The sequence below is a fragment of the Anoplopoma fimbria genome, chromosome 8, assembly GCF_027596085.1.
Source record: "Anoplopoma fimbria isolate UVic2021 breed Golden Eagle Sablefish chromosome 8, Afim_UVic_2022, whole genome shotgun sequence".
NCBI classification, from domain to species: Eukaryota; Metazoa; Chordata; class Actinopteri; order Perciformes; family Anoplopomatidae; genus Anoplopoma; species Anoplopoma fimbria.
Genome location: NC_072456.1, coordinates 11,219,397 through 11,234,068, shown reverse-complemented (window position 1 = coordinate 11,234,068; position 14,672 = coordinate 11,219,397).

The following is a 14,672-nucleotide window of genomic DNA, read 5'->3' as shown; positions in this document are numbered from 1 at the left end:
GTGTTACTGTAAGTAGCAACACATAAGTCTAACCTTTAGCTGCTTACTGAAAACTGAGCTGAGTAGAGCAGCTTTGATGATTTGAACCCCCGTGCTTATGCATCAAGAATACACACAAACACACACACACACACACAGCTGCAGCCCGGGCAGAACCACACACAAAGCCAGGCAAATACTTATTTTGCAACCTGGTGTAAAGTATACTGCACCTTGACTGCTGTCGTCCTTGCTAAGCCTCATGGGTAACAGGAAACAGCCTGTGATCTTTCTCAGATCCCTCCCTGTTGAGAGACAGGTGGAGGATAATCAACAGTCTTCTTTTGCCTTTCTTCTATTCAGTTTCTCCAACCGACACACACACACACACACACACACACACACACACACACACACACACAGACAAATGCGCATAGTTACACAATCCTCCCCATCAGCACCCCTGCAAATCGCTTACCAAGACTCTTTGCTATTCTTAAAGGCGGCGTGTGAACATGTTGGGTGGGCAGACAGATACTCCACTGCTCACCTGCCTTTCTTTAGCACTCCCTTCACTCTTTCTTTCTCACACACCCCCCCCCCCCCACACACACACACACACACACACACACACACACACACACACACACACACACACACACACACACACACACACACACACACACACACACACACACACACACACACACACAGACACTTGTCACCATTAAACAGGTTGTGTTGTCAACTTGGCTGTCACCATGCATGTTCCTCTGTGCCATATATGAGCTCTTTCAGCTGTTCATCACAGTTGAACTGCAATTAACCACACACACACACACACACACACACACACACACACACACACACACACACACACACACACACACACACACACACACACACACACACACACACACACACACATGCACGACAACTATGCATAGTTTGCACTTTCTGTCTTGCTCTTTTTCACTTCTGCCCTTTCACTATCGGCTCAGTCTGCAACTCAATCCGTGCAGCAGGAGCGTCATTCACTCTGTCTGTCAGTGTGTAGGTGTCACTAAGTTTATGGCATTTTGTCTGAGTGTGTTGCAATGCATGCGTTTAACTGCATACTCTCAGTACTTATCTTGTAATATTTCAACTTTTTAATGTATTAGTGACAGTGATTTACAAAAATAATATGTTTTTATTAGTTTCTATATCAGATCCCCAGTTCAAATGCCAAAGTCATAAACCAAGAATAAACTAAAGGAGACGTTTGTCAGCATAAATCAAAAGACGGGGTGTGAGACTGACGCTGTTGGTGTGTAAGTCATTTCACATCTAAACGACAATAACAGTACAAGGCTTATAGGGAAACAAAACTATAACATGTATCATCTGTCGAATAAATGTATCATCTTTCCCCGTTGAAGTCAAACTCAATGTACATATTTTTTATTGAAATTGTTAAGTAATTTTTGTTATGTTAGAAATAAAAAATCTCAATGGGTCTCTGTCATGAGGTATGGATATCATACTGTATACAATTATTAATTGAGTTTGAAATAAAACACTTCTCCTAAATTGCTCCTCTGACGTCTCATCCTAAAATGTTCTGGTAACGGACATAAACAAACTGAACAAAACAAACAAACCCAAAATAAACAAGAAGAAGAAAAAAAATCAGGTCCCGGCTCAATCTTGGCAAAATAAATTTGATGTAAAACTTATATAAATGTAGCATTAAATCATACGCCATCTTTGTGTGTCAGGAGTTTAGCATTATAGCTTTCTGATACATACATTTGAACAGTAACTTTGACTTCTCTCAGACACAACAAATAACTTAATATGTTTTAGTTTGCTAATGTGTTGAGGTGAGGAGTTTGTGATGAATCAGGGATGTCAAATGCCAATAATAGCCTCAGTGCAATCTTTGATTATCTGATTAAGACTTCTGTCAATGGTTGAATTGTAGGTATCAGATTTCATTAGAGAAAGTGTTTTTTAAATGGTGACCATCTAAAGCCCCAAGAAAGAATGGCAGACTTAAAAGAAAATTTAACATAGTGGCCAAACGGTGGAATTACAATTTCCAGGTTCATCAAATTACATAATAAAAAAGGCTCAACCATGTAAAATTTAACAATTCACTCAGTATATGATATCTGAAAAAAACATTTTCTGTCGGCTTTATACAGTCTAATTGGCGCATTTAGGTAAATCAACATTTCACCAGGATGTGAACGTTATTGCCAGTCTATGACTTTGTGAGTTAAGTATATTTCCATTTTTTGTATTCACTTGAAGTAAATGATGTCTGAGCAGAAATTGCTGGTTCCAGTGAAAGCTTTATGCAGTTAAATGGGCAGTGATGAGCGTATTTGTCAACACATTCAGTCTCCTACCGCTGCGAACAGCAACACTTCATGGCACAGCCAGAGTTCCGTCTAACTAAGCACAATACAGTCGTGGAAAGCATTAAAATCCCCCCAACTCACTCCATCATCATTTCCAAAGTGATCTGATGGAGATATTACCTAAATGGCTGGCAAGCTGTGGGCTGCTAACTAAATGCTAATATGTGTCAGAGCCTGGGCGAGGATTTATGGCTCACCATCTGCTCACCAGCATACAGTACAATGTTAGCTTACAATGTTAGCTTTGATCAAGACCTCCCTGTTCATTCCTCCCAATCACTCATCTGAGTAGGAATTAGCACCAAGTTCTTTCTGCTTCAACCTAATCATGTTCTCTGCTGCACGGTGCTCATTTGAATAGCAATTACTTTGCATTCTGCAGCCTGAATATTTGTTTTTTAAAGCATACGTGACAGCGCAATTAAAAACAATGTTGTTTTCTGATTCGTTACATGATTAGGGGGCTTGCAAATTAATAGTCATTAAAACATAGAGGCCATACTGTTGTTAAATGAAGGAAAACAGCTTCTGTGTTGCTTGTTTTTTCCCCCCCTATGAATTCTGGTATTTTTCAGCACTTTGAGTAAATACTGAGATAAACTTAATCAAAACATATCTGACGGCACGCTTTGTCTTTTAAACATTGTGGAAAGTGTAATTTAGGGTGAGCTTCTTTCTGTACTTATTGCTCAAACACTGTGTGACATTTAATAGAAGCCACATAATGAACTAACCATTTGCTAGAGATCTATATGGATCTGTGAGGGAAAATAGTGAACTTTGTGAGGAATTCCATCCAATCCATCTGTCCAAACAAGTTTATTCTAGCATTTGTCTTCCTAGAGAAACCTCCAGGCCTAGAACGTGCCTAATGCCATTTGATGAAACAGTAAAGATTCTCCATATCTTCTCCACAGTAAAAGGCTAATTGCTGTGCAGTAGTCAGATTTACGTCCTCCCCATTCTCCTTTATGTGCAAGGCATCCGTAAGCCCTCACGTTGCCGGTCTCCAAAGGGGTGTATGTTATGATCCCATGTCAGCCAGATCAATCCTTATCAATTTTAAAGTTCAGATTTTTATTTCATGGCTTTCAAGGGAGCGCCTCTCAAGCGAAAATGACTATTCCAGCTCTGTTTTTTTCTTCCCCCAACCTCCCTTCCCATCTGCGTCCATATTGATTGTCTATGTGTGCGCGGCTCCCCTGTGATTTTTGCCCCGTGGCGGCCCCTGGACTGTTGTAAGCAAGTGCCTGAAGACATAGCTGAGTTAAATAATGTTAACTAGAGCCAGTGATCTGTCTCAATGCAGAGTCCCGGTATTAACCAGCTCTGGAAATTGACATGTCTCCACAGTGTCTGGGAAGAGACCAACAAAGGTCGGATGAAATACTACAGACGAGCACCTCTTTGCTTTATAAAGGATGGATTTAGAACGGTATTTCTCTATATCATTTATTTTTCAAACACTTCATTTCCCTTTCTGAAGCTGACATTAAACAGGCATTGTCAGGCAAGAACATGCATCACTTGTTTCATCAATTGTTCTACAAGGCGTGCATGGTTAGATATTACCTCTAAATTAGAAGTTGGTAAAGCCCATTACACAGAGCTCCATCATTTATGGTTCATGTTGAAATACCCTGTTTGTCAACCGCTCAAATTTGAATCACAACCTTGCATCCCAGTGTTAATCGCAGCTCAGTAGCAGCTTATTGTCTCATTTTCAGTAGGATTGAATACCGAATGCTTGAGAGAAAATGTAAACGAGAGCTACTTTGCCCACATTGTCTTGACCTGCTCTCAGTACAACAACAGAGAAATAGTTTCTGATAGTGCCAAGTCTAAGCATTTACTGGCAGCCAACAAAGTTTACCTCCTCGTTTTCTTTGACTCTTTTCCTTTTACAACTTGTGTCAGGTAAACATTGAAGTGTGAGGATTAGGCGGAGGGGCTGTTGTCCACATTGTGTGTGAGTGTGTAAGTGTGTAAGTGTGCATGTGTGTGTATACTGTGCAAGGGATAGCTGTGAGGCCTCCAAACAGTAAACTAATGGTTCAGCGCTAAATGCCCACTAAGTGGGTGGGACAAGGATGGCCTGACCCCGCTGGCCTTCCCACCAGTCCCCTCTAACAGCTTGGCCTCGGGGTCAGCTCAATTTCCCCACTGCTGAGTGGTCATTACGGAGCACGGCTTTGATAAATGCTCACGGCTGCTGCTGCTCTGGCTGGCTAGAAGCACTGCACATCTCCCAGGTGCAGAAACCTCTACTGTGCAGTCCTACAGACAGAAAGGAGGGAGAAGAAATGGGGCAAAAGAAAGGACAAATCAAGAGAAAAGAAAAGGAAAAAAGGAGCAGGAAGAGGAGAGAAAGGGAGAGGACCAACAGGAAGGAAATAGAAAGAAGTCCGACTAAAACAGGACCCAAATCCCCTACGTTACGTGCCTGCACACGACCAACGTTGCCTAGCGACCCGATGATCTGAGTCTGCTCACATTTTCACTCAGACAGAAAAGATACAGAGAAAGATAGAAGAGGCAGTGAGGGTAGAGGAGGAAAAACAAATCAGATGAAGATTGTTACAGACCCCAGCGACCGCCCCAATCTCTCTTTCTCTGGCTCTCTCTGTCTTACTTCCACTGAGACAATGTTGATGAAAACCTCTGAATGTAATCATCTCATATTCTCGAAACACACTGAATGCTCCAAGGTTCTAGTTTGACAGTGCAGGGCTCTCAGGCAGATTTGCTCCGCTGGACTTCATGGCCTTTGTCTCACATTCTCTGTATGGCTTCATCTCCAAACTTTTGCTGCCAAGTTGAGAAAAACAGTTAATTCAAAACAACATACAATATGCTGTCAAATGTTGTTTATTGCCCCAAAAGAGTAAAGCCTTTGTAAGACGTTTTGTTAAGAACTCAGAATGAGAAAGTGTTAAAATCCATCCATCCATTTTCCGTAACCTGCTTATCCAGTTAAGGGTCGCAGGGGTGCTGGAGCCGATCTCAGCTGTCAATGGGTGAAGGCAGGGTTCACCCTGGACAGTCGCCAGTCTGTCACAGGGCAGACATATAGAGACAGACAACCATTCACACTCACATCCACACCTACGGGCAATTTAGAGTCTTCAATGCACCTCAGCTGCATGTCTTTGGACTGTGGGAGGAAGCCGGAGAACCCGGAGAGAACCCACGCTGACACGGGGAGAACATGCAAACTCCACACAGAAGGTTGTCCAGTCCGGGAAATGAACCCGGGCCCCTCTTGCTGTGAGGCGACTCACAGCACTACACCACCGTGCAGCCAAGTGTTAAAATGAGTCTGCAAAATCTTTGGCATTTTTCCTTAGCAACATAAGAACACTAACCAAAATGCTTATGAAAACGCAGCGGTTTCATAGGTACCTTATGCAATGTAATACCAAGACCCTATGTGGCCCAGGTGGTCGCCCCCAAACTGTTAGCAAAAAAGTAAATACTATGTTTTAATGGGAAAGTTGAGAGGCAGAGGAAACCATTGTGGCCACTATGTTTTAAGTAGACGGGGCTTTGCTTACTCAACCTTAACTTGCTCTACAGGCCCTTAAGAGTCTAATTAGACATCAGGACAAGCCACAAAGCAGAAAACAACAACTCTTGTCCCTGTGTTGTCAATATTCTTACTTCCTACAGCAAAAAAAATCTGAACATATACAGAGTAAAGCCAGATGTTTGTGAGTACATTGTATGGTATTTAAATAGATTATTTTTGAACAAACACTTTTTTTTCCTCTTTTTTTCTTTCTTCAGGAATCTTGCCCGAGGGAACCCCACGTTCCAGTCTGAACTTTTGTGCGGACCTTATGAAAGACGTGCCATGCCCAATGGAAACATAAACTATGGCGATGAAAGGGAGGGTGAGTGTTTATGGTATTTTCTCTGTTTGTGTCTGCTAACCGCTTGATTACAAGCTAACACAAAAACATACAAACCATCACACACCAACACAATCAAACGGGTCCCTTTAAGGCACCGTTTTGTACCACGATGAAAGTGAAGCAACCTAAAAAGACAAACTTAAGATTGCATCTATGATGGGAGGCAGAAAAAAGGGATAAGAAGATGGTCCAATCCATACTTCTCCAACAAGCGCCTTCTCATCTGTCTTTTTGTCTTTCGTAGTCTTTTCTTCAATGTTTCAATTTCCATCTCTTTGGTTTTATTGATGTTTTTGTCCAGCCACTAATGATTCATATATGCTGATTGGATGGTTCTTTTTAAAATGCTTGTAGACTTGTAGTTCTATGCTCTATGAGATTTGTTGTCTGTAACTTAACAGGACATCATTGGAAGTGTTTAATTAGTACATGGTCATTTAGGATATGTCATTTCTTTCCCAAAAATTTGACATTTTCTGTCCCGGAGCAGAAGCACATTTTCCCAGGTGGGATATTGACTTGTTTTGATGGTTTAACTTTAGCTACTGCCAAAACGCATTGGGCATTTAAAACAACAATAAATGCAACAAGGAGAAAATCGAATAAACCAATGGGTGCCAAACCTGAACGCTTTAGTGTTTGTTTTCTGGCATTAATAATTATGAATGCAAAAGAATGGCATTAATGCTAGTCAACATTAGAATGAGTCCTATGTTTTCACCGAGACTTGGCTGGATCTCAGAGTACCAATGGACAGGGCCGTTCAACTAGGTGACTCTTTTTCTGTGTGCCTGTGTCGATCGGGGGGAGCAGAGCGGCGTGTGATTGTGATGAATAATGCATAAACTTGACAAAGGAAATAGAACAAAACATTTCAGGTTGTGAAAAAAATCAATGAAGTTATTCTGCTGTTCCTTGTGAGTAAATGTGTATAGCGTCTCAGACAGCAGCTCTGCAGCTCGGCTTTGCTGTCTGCTATGTTCACATTTTAGAGAATGTAAAGTAATTGATATTTTCCTCATCAATAATGTATTATTTTACCATTACACATCCGCAATTAATCAGAATGTTAATTTTTATGACCCGACCCACCTAATTCCTGCTGATATAACTGCATTCTGCGCATCTCTAATGCATTGCAAAATGAAGGAGCTGATGGGGTTGCATTTTAGTAAAGTGGAGAACCTTGTAAAATTTCATGTGACGAACAAATTGATTGATTGATAAAATAAAGTTTGCATTCAGTTTGAACTGCGCTATAGCTGCGAGGAATTCAAAATTGCCTGTGATCTGTCTGCTGAGAACAGCCTTGTGGAAGTGATATTTGCCTTTTTTGGTTGTATAAGGAAACAGAATATGTTAAAGCATGTTAATCAGTGTTCCGTCTATGAAGCGGCTGCCCCAACTCATTGCTGCCACTCGTAAAGTACTTCTGTATTTATACCTTTATTTGAATGTATCAGCCTTTAACGTAATTTCCAGAGAAACAGGAAATAGTTTGGATGTGTATTCTCAGGAATCCTGTTTCCTGTAATGAAACCGTTATGCTAACCAAAATCAGTGCTGCTGGGGTCTTGGAAATGATTGCGTCTTTTCCTCTCTGAACACTTGTTACTGTACTGCACTTATATAAGCAGATGTGTAATGATACTGATGAGTAAGCATAGTTACACTGTTGGGATTTGGTTTATGCATGTGCATTCATTCTAAACTGTTCAAATCAATGTATTTATTTGTACATTCTTTAATAACTTGTGAAATCTAATCATGTTACAAGGAGGTCCAAATCATGCATGCACACTTTACCCATGTAGAATCACATACCTAACTCCAGATACATGGCAACTAATACATAGTGTGCCATGGTGTACATCTGTGTTCTATGGTTTGCCATTATCAGTACCGTAGTGCAGTGTCTACCACTGAACTATTATTATTGTGGTCATTGTGGTGGTAAAACTTAAACCGTTATCCATTCCATTATAATAACAAAGTACCATTTATAGAACATGGCAGGTGTTCATGTGAGTGCAAGTATGATACATGCATGTGTGGGTGTATGAATGTGTGAACGTCTTAGAGACTCTCAGAGATTGATGTTGTGCAGCGAGCTAAAGTAGTCTCACACCTCCCCAGCTGCTCTACAGAGGCCTGCTGGTTCACCTACTGTCTGAAACTGAGCAGAGGTGAGGTTTGGCTATTACAAAATATTAAAGCTATAAGCCTTCCTCATGGCTGTTGGTATATGAAACTATTGGTTCCATAATAGATTTTCTATCAATTGTTGAACATAAAGGTAATACTGTGCCATTGTTCAACATGCTGGACATAATACAACTATTACGTTGATGACTCTGGAACCATGCCACTACTGCACTGCAGCCTCCTCGGGCATTCACACGTCTTATTTACGCAGCAGATTTGCAGTGGATAAAAAAATTTCACTCCCAATCTCGTATTTCGAAGATCCTTACATTTCACAAGTTGTCAAAAATTGTTTTGCTAAATAGTAAAGGCAATTTTTTTTTTTTTACAGTATTAGCTTTGGAAAAATACAGCACAAAATGAGTCTCATTTTCACACATAATAATGTGGATAATGGCTACACACAAGACTTATACTGTAAAATAAATTAGTTTTCATACCAATCTGGATTTTTTTAAAGGTTTTGTCAACATTCAACAGAAATGTGCCTGAAGAAATGATTAAAGAACTCTGATAGCATCTTGTATTTAAACTGTTTCTACATCCCTAGCCAGTCTCCAATATTTGAGGCATGTATAAATACAACTCAGATGTTTGAAGTTGTTAACACCCTCTTTGAACAGTATTTGCGATTGTGTGTGAATTTATAGACTCACTGAAACGCAAGTTAACAACTACACAGACTCTGGAAACAAACAATCTCAGACATGAAAACTAAACCAAAAGTGCCAAAGCACTAGTTCATCATCTTTGAACTCAGAGAGTTAAAAGACTCTGTGGCCGAGGAGTGGTATGTTTAGTACACATGTGACATCTGTTTGTTTTGTCAGAAAAGACTTGGAGCAAGCAGCCGTTATTTTGACACCTTTACTGAGTTCACAAGACGATCAAATGTGGGGTTTTCTCCTGTCTCTTGTATTGTATTCTCACAATACTGTCTATGAGCACTAAACCCTTGGAGACAACTAACATGGTTACCTTAGCTACAGAGCTGGCTAACTTAGCTATCTAGATAGCGTCTCAAACTGCAATGTTGCAGGATGCTGGACTGTGTCTTTAAATTTGATAAAATTAAAAAATGTAGAATATTGAATAATTAGGTAGCATGCATTGCATCGTCCCTGTTAAGACACCCTGGAGCTGGTGTTAAAATCCAACTCACAGAGTTTATACTATATTAGGGTATAAGAATACCCTTTAAATTCCTGAGAATATTATGTCTTTGGAATTGGAATAAGAAAACAATTTTAAAATATCCTAAATAAATAAAGCAGACATGAAATAAAACCACACAACCAAAACAATAGATAAAAAGGACTTTTACGATCATCTGTTAACAAAAAAGTGCTATGTCTGCGCAAGGACGAAGTCTAATATTGTTTACGACAAGTCAATATAGTGATTTTTTTGTCTGGCCTACACTCTATAGCAGAAGTATGTAGACATCTGAACTTTTTTGCCAAAATGTAATTGCTGAACATTTAATTTGAAACCTCTTATTAACACCAGACTCCACTAATTTGAATAAAGCTTTCCACAAGATGTAGTAACCTGGCTGCAGGGATTTGCTCCAATTCAGCCACAAGAGCATTTTGTCACATTAGATACATAAAACTATTGTTATTTTGACAAAAGGCTTTTACAGTGTAGGATTAGGCTGAGTTGCGAGTACATTGTCTGGAAAGTAAACTGTGACACCTGAACTAGCACAAAATACATTTTCTGTTATCATACAGCCGGTATACAATAGAATGTCAGAGAATGTCAGCATATTTGTCAGTGTGTGGATTTGTGTGTTTATCAGCAGAGAGTGTTTGCATGTGGAGGCCTAGTATCTGTGTCTGAAATGAGAGAAATGGAGAGCTGGAGGGAGGGGGACGTAGGCGGGGCTCCTAAGGCAACAGATTGGCTGTGAAATATTGTGGAGCCTGCCAGTTGCACCGTGATCTATTGAGAATCACTCGCTCGCTAATTACCTTAAATTAACAGTAGAGTTGGGTGTGACAGTTCACGTAACTGTTTTTTCTGCTGCTACAGATGAATGGGCTGGGGGAGTTGAGGCCAGGATGCTGTTGACAATCGAATTCTCCTTCAAACTCCTTCCAATCAATTTCTCTGTCTCTCTCTCTACAGCAGGGAAGAGACGGGCCAGTGAACATGTGACGAGGTTCAGAGATTTCTGTGTCACTGATTCAGCTTCGAAATAAGTACTTTGATGATATCTTTGTTTATGATTTACTATGGTCATTGCCTTCATAAAGTGTGAATAGAACATGGTTCTTTAATCATGTGTGATCCACCATCCAATAACATTTTGGCAACACAAATAGTCTGGACGAGTCCCTGATTCCTTTTGTTGCTGTGGTAACGTGCCACAGCTTCCGCATGTGTGTATTTTCGTGGAGATAACTCCTACATACTCATTCATGATCGAACATTTATGTTGCTGAGTGTGAGAGTGAGCCGGAAGTCAGTACATATGTTCGCCAACACACACATAACACATTCTCAGACAGTACATTATCTCCAGCCCCCGCTCTAAAGAGAGCTCAGGGAGGATTTGTGGGTCTGTGGAAAGGACCAAGAAAAATGTTTTCTGATAAATTATTCACAATCCCACAATCCCTTTTGGGCAGAGTGTTGCATCGCACTGTGTGACGCATTACACCTTCGCCGTCTCTCTCCCTCCCCCTCCCCCTGTCTCGCCCTCCTCTTTCCTTTCCCTCCATCACTCACTCACTCTCTCAATGTGCCCCTTTCCTATCCGTGTCTCTGTTCTCTTCACCTCTCTCTCTCTCTCTCTCTCTCTCTCTCTCTCTCTCTCTCTCTCTCTCTCACACTTTTTTGTATTCTGCGTCGTCGGGCCTCACGCCCCCAGAGAAGGGCCCAGTTCTCGGGCAAGCTGTCGCTGATAATGGTGGCAATTAATAACATGTCATAATCCTGCAGAGAGAGAAAATGTGTGTGTGTGTGTGTGTGTGTGTGCGCGCATGTGGGTTTTGTGAGTAGCCAACACAATGGACTGGGAGTGTGTGTTTTAGAGTGAAAATACACTTACGTTTTTTTGTGATTGGATGTGTAAGAGGTAGGAAGATGTATGTCTTTGTGTATGCGTATGTATTATGTAGTGAGAGGTGCTATATATGTTTATGCATGTTCATATTTATGGTACAGGTAAGCCACATAAACGTGTGTGCATGCTTTTTGTGTGTGTGTATGTGTGTGTGAATCCATGTTGCATGACACATTGAGAGAGGAAAAAGAGAGAGAGAGAGAGAGAGAGAGAGAGTGAGAGAGACAGAGAGAGAGAGATGGGTAAGCGAGCAGCTGCAGGTCTTTAGTACATCTTATGCTTAGTGGACACAGGTGTTGTACACATCTGAGGTCACAGCTTCAGACACTCACACACACACATATGAACGCAGGGCTTCAGAGTGTCGGTCCACTGCCAAGCCACAGGCCAAGTCACACTATACTGGTACATAGCTGCTAACATAGAGTTAGACTGAACAGAAGTAGACACTGCTTTCTTTAACCTGACAGTCTCCTCTCAGCCCACGGTGGCTTCTGAATTTACCGATCATGCATCCCATAAAACCAGCTTTGTGAACATCATAGAAGGAGTTATTTAAAAATCCTAAAACATAAGAATATCAAACCAAAGGCTCTATACCATAACTATCCATATAAGCAAAGACTCTAAAGCCTTTTAATCACTTAAGTATATTTATTTATGTAAAATGACATTCATATATTACAATTAAAGATTTTTTTTATATTCATTTTAAAAACCACGATCAATTGTCCAAATGTTAGCATCTGAAAATACCCCCAAAAAGTTAAAGAAATGATGCCAACTTCTTTAACATAAAAAATGTTCGAAAGTAGAATCAGTACAACACTGAGAGTTCCCTCTCTATGTGATGTTGCTCTGTGTGTGTGCAGCCATCAAGTCCCTCTCTCCAGGTGCACAGTTGTGTATAGACACTGCATGCCTGTTGTGCCTCCCTTCGCCTCAGTGCAAACTGCAGCAGACAGGTGTGACTGTGAATACCCTTCTTTAGGCAAAACACACTGAATTAGACAGATAGACACTTCTGTAGTTCTATACATCTAAAATATAAAAAATATACGCCTATAAATATAATATTTTTGTATCAACCAAACAGCATCACTCATCCTCATTAAATGTACAAACACTTAAAACAGCTTTGTGGCGTTTCATGACCGTTTGTTAATGATGTGCCATTTGTATCCGAGCATGTCTGTGTTCTCTGATGTTGTAGTGTGATAAAACAACAGGTCTGAGGGAGAACAAACAGAGTGGTGTGGCAGGATCACAGAGCAGGGTGTAACATTCCTTCTGCAGCTTCCACTTGTCTGTCTTACGACATCCCACCCTGCACAGATACATATATTAATTTCCCAATATTCAGGATTACTCAGACATTTTTGATAATTGCCACAGAATTATTATTATTATGTCCTTAGATGAACTGTTCAACAAAGTTTTTGCTGAGATTAAATTAAATACTGGCTCAGCAATTAATTGAAAGACATTAGCTTTAGCTACTGTGCTCATTATTTAGTCCAACATTTGAATAAAAAGGTGCTGTTTCAATTTCCCACAGCCTCATGAGAAGACACAGAAGTAAATGTGTATTGATTTAAATATTGATAGTACCTTAGATTCAATTTGTTTATCATGACAGAATGACTTTATTACCTAACTACCTAATTACCTAACAATATCTACAATATATACATATACATTTATTTTGCAAAAGCAATTACATTTTGAAGGAATCTAATTGATTTTCATATTGTACTTTTCTGCATGTTTTTCTGCATGATTGTTCATCAATATCTGTGCATGGCAAAAGTATGTAGTGGAATGGTTAAAGTGTTTTTCAACTGTAGGAACTGTTAACAATGTTAAAGAAATAGCAAGGTCATTGCAACTAAAGTAATTTTGGGGAAAGGTTGTAATGACATAGTTAATTTATATGTGTTACAATTCTGGCTCCTCGTGATGAAGTCCATGGTAGACATTTAAAAAAAAGCTTTTACCTTTCGATCTTCACTCACCACCTTCCATCTTCTCTACTCTCTGTCTCAACCCTGCTTACCTGTCTTGTTGTTGAGGCCGATACGTATGGAAGGAATTCACCCTCCTCTTTGTTCAAATGAAGTCCAGCCCCTTCATCCCGGTGCAGCGTTGAAGTGTTGATTTAGTTACCTACCTTATATCAGTACTACAAATCTCCTAGTAAGTCCTGGCTAACGGCCCTAAACAGGCAAAGTTTACAAACCTCTGGCAATTTGTACACTCCTGTTAGTGGCCATGGGAGGTGCATTAGTAACTGTCAATGCGCCCTGCCCGATGCACTGCTCTCATTTGACCCAATTCATTCCAGTGGGTGTGTCCCAGTGGCAGTGATATATACCCCCTGTGATTTTACTGATGTATAATCACTCAGCACTCTCACAACCCACAGTTATCTTTACCTCAATAGGCTGAGGAAACAATGAGAGCGCCATACATAAGCTTTCCAAGAGGTTGGGGCACGAGGGGGGTTGTTGGGGTGTGTGGGCGTGTACGGTAGGGGATACTGTACTGTGGATAGGAACAACTTGGGCGCCTATTCTTATAGCGGTCTAGTTGGTTGAGATCAGACATGATGGAGCATCCCTTATATCAGCTGTCCATTGGCAATTCTTGCCGACGATGATCCCACCGTTGATGCCTATGAAGTCGGATTCTTATATCTTGCTGGATTTGAGGTGTGACAGCTGGATTTCAACAGGCTTAGATGACATTGATACAACAGGGTCATCATCACTGTGCCCCACAGAGGAGGAAATGAGACATTCCTTTCAGTCGGACAGGAGTGAGTCGTTTCTTACAATGCATGTGGTCTTTATGAAGCAGCTTTTGTAATAGTAATATTGTAACCTACCCTTGGTCCTCTTTTTGGAATCGTGTCATTCACAAGAGATGAACAGAAAGACTGTGCGCAATCATCTGCACTTGTGGCAGCATCATTGTTTCAAGTGATCAATAGAAAACGTAGAAGTTCTCAGCACAAAAGCAAACACAAGAATAAAAAACTATTTCATGGGTTTAATGAACTCCAGGAATTTATTTGAGCTTACATGTTTCAAA